Source organism: Grampus griseus (genome assembly GCF_964374135.1).
Source record: "Grampus griseus genome assembly, chromosome: 17".
Classification (NCBI taxonomy): Eukaryota; Metazoa; Chordata; class Mammalia; order Artiodactyla; family Delphinidae; genus Grampus; species Grampus griseus.
In genome coordinates this window covers 8570455-8574044 of record NC_139011.1, presented here as the reverse complement: position 1 = coordinate 8574044, position 3590 = coordinate 8570455, and positions in this window count along the sequence as shown.

Here is a 3590-nt window from a genome sequence, read left to right as displayed (position 1 = left end):
CTTGGGAAGGCTGCTTGTTCAAACTTTACAGATTTTCTGCAGAAGACATTAAAAAAAGGTGGATTACGTATTAAAAATAGAAAGATGAAGTCAAAACAGATGGCATCTACTAATTGCACTAGTCAGATTTGTTTACTGAAAGAGTACAGAGATCAATGGGATTGAAGGCAGGGTTGAAGGGCCACTGAGGTTGTGTCTGCCTCTATGATTTTAGATTACATTTTCCATTGTGTTGCTCAGTGCATCTAAATAATCTTTTTCTCTAAATAAGCACAACATTTTATTCAGGAAGGCTAGACTTACAAAGGTTGACTTGTAATCAAAATAAAATAATAAAAATTAATTATTTGATTAAGAAATCAGAAAAAAAAGTTTGGTTCTAGAACCCTCTAAATAGATGTATTTGTATTTTCATCATCCAACACACATCAACTTCATTATCAAGTTCAAACAATGCTAGGGGGTTGGTGTCCAACACCCAACACTTCAAACCATTGACAGGTAGTTACAGAGAGGGCTGGTGGTCTTTTCCAGTTGCTACTACCCTGGACATTTCTAAGTAGCATAAGCAGCATTGCACTAAAAATAGTATGTCACTGGGCAGATTTCAAAACTCAGTGCTCCTGAACATATAATTTACTTTCTCAGTTACAAATTAAACACATATCCAAGTGTGTAGATTAGGTAAACTTTGACCACTTACCACTCATGACATAGATCTACTTTCCAATGACTATTAAACTTTGTGTATATCACTATCCTAGTAGCATAGTAAGGTAAGACTAAATTCTTTTCTGATTCATCACCTCTATCCACGTTTTTCAAATGTGATAACTAGTAATAGGCTGTTTTCATAGCTGTCACACATTAAAACAAACCCAAATAATTCTATAAGTTCAAACTGATTCTTTCAATAAACTATACACAAAACCTGTTAGACAATATAGATCCTACCTTACAGAGACCTTAAGAGAAATCAGGAGAACTTCTGGCATTCCTTGGAAGATCTCTAAGTCAAAGCAGACATTCATAGATTTTAATGGCTTGGAATATAAAATAATATTTTTTGCCCTCTAACATAATAGTATGTCACTTGTCCTTTCACTTTTTGTCCAGCCCAAATTACCCTATGTTAGTTACTCCCAATCATCAAGTTTAATTTTAAGCCAACAAATTGCATAGCAGAAAGCAAGGTCTTACTGCTACATCTTACAAATAGTTATAACAGGCTACAGTTAACTAATAGTTAATCAAGTATTAGTCACACTGAAAAAGACTTCAGTTGCAGCTCTAAGACTTTTCAAGAAACAGATCGCATCTACCAGTTCCATCAAAACAACTCATCTGTACTGAAAAATAATCTGCCCGTACATATTCCTTCCAAAGAAAGTTCCCAGTCCCTTCTTCCTATTGATAAATAACAAAAAAAATTACTGAAATATGAAGTTTCCTGTGGTTGAGAGAGGAGAAACCCAGGACTTAGCAGTTCTTCGGCTGAAAATAGCGTCAGCGTATCAACAGGTGCAGATGTTAAGAAAGGAAAATCCACCTTGTCCTCCTCCTAAAAGATGGCTGCACACATTGCCCTGTGCAGGCCGTTGCAGAGAAATTTTGTCTTCGGCAGCCTCTTGTTCTTTTGGCTGTTTCCTAGAATAGAAGAGCTCGTAGTTCTTGGGAAAGGCAGCCTACAACTGCTCTTGTTTTCTTTTAAAAAACAGCCTGAGTAACCGTTCTGCTGAGAGGCAGAATGAGGTCATACTTCCTGTGGGGCTCATGTCAGTGGCATTCATGCTGAGGAACATGGTGAAGATGAAAGCTGTCTCCTGGACCAGCAGTGGGGGGTGAATCAGACCAGCTGGATACATCACAGTCCCTCGAGGGTTGCTCTTCTGAGCTAACTCGTCATCCCAGCTGTGAGAACATAAGGAAAACTTTCAGAGAAGCAGCACCTTGCTTATCATCTTCTGGCTATTTTCAGTATGAGTGTAGTACATAGTGCTTTGTCCAAATCATTACTGGGGATCATGCACTGATGCTATTAAATTGAGAATACTATCAAGTACCAGAGCTTGATCTTCTGAAAATGTCCACAGTGCCAGTAGGTTGATCCACCAAAGGTTGGACTTTCCAAGAAGCTCTGTGAGTGGCATTCAAAATTTTATATTTATATGTTTGTAGAGCTAAAGAGCTGGATGCTACTGTTGGGTCCCTACAAATCTCTGCTATTGTCAGTGATAAAAGAAATAGACATTCCAGCAACACTGAGGTGCATTGGGTAATGGAGAGTCACACAGACTGAGATCCAAACCCTGCCTGCCATAGTAGCTGTGACCTCAGATTTATGACTTAATCTCTTTGAGTTGTAACTTTCTCAATTATAAATTTAATGGCTTGGCGCATTAAATGAGATAAAAATAATGAGAATTGAGTCCTTAGCTCAGATGTGCAAGATGGATTCCTTATTTGTCTTCTGGAAATCAACTTCCCTTCTGAGGCACCAGTCGTCAGGCTGGCAGAAAAGTTAATCTCATTCTTTCTTGGGGTTTCCTTTCCCCCTGAGGTTATGGCCAAAGGCAGGGAGGGTCCTCTGTAGAACACCCCCAGGCAAGGGAAGCTGTTAGGAGGCGAGCCCATCTAGTCTGTGGTAGGCAGTTTTTAAAGATGGCCCTCAAAGATCCTTACGGAATTCCCTCCCCTTGAGTGTGGGCTGAAGCTAATAATTTGCTTCTCCTAAACAGAATAAGACAAAAAGGTGATGGGTTGCCACTACTATGATTAGGTCACAAAGATGGCAGCATCTGTCTTGCTGGGCTCTCTGTAACCTTCTGGGCTTACACACTTGGATGGAGCAAGCTGCCATGTTGGAGAAGCACATGTGGCAAGGATCTGAAAGTTTTCTCAAAATCCAGTGAGGAACTGTGGTCCTGAGTCCATAAGCCAAGAATGCAGCCAACAACCACTGTGAGTTTGAAAGTAGGATGGTGGTTGCCAGGGGCTGGGAGGAGGGGGAAACAGGGGAGTGTTGGTCAAAGGATACAAGGTTTCAGTTATGAAAGATGAATAAGTCCTAGAGATCTACTGAACAGCATAATACCTGAGGTAGCAATAGAGACCGCATTTTTAACCAGCTCCAGGTGAAAACGCTGCTGGTTCATGGACTGTTTTTTGATGGGCAGGATGCTAGTGAATGCATTTTGGGCAATGCTAATATAACTTGGTGCGTGTGATGAATTAATTTAAAAATACTATATACAATAAATAAACACACCTGCATCCTTATTTAAATCCTTCAAGTACTCATGATCTCCCTTCCTACCTAAGCCTCACCCGCCTCTGGTATTCTGTGTTCCATTAAATGACATCAACTTCCATTCTACTGCTCGGGTCAGGAAACTAGGAGGACTCAACACTATCCCCTCTGTAGCCTCTGAATAAGACACTCTCTCCATCTCCACTGTCAGCTCTGGAGCTCCAGAGGCCACCTTCTCTTGTCTGGACTTTGGTACCAACTTTCTGTCACCGGCGTCTCTCCAATATATTCTCCAAGCCACAGCCAGAATGATCTCTGTGTAAATATCTGATTATTTTGC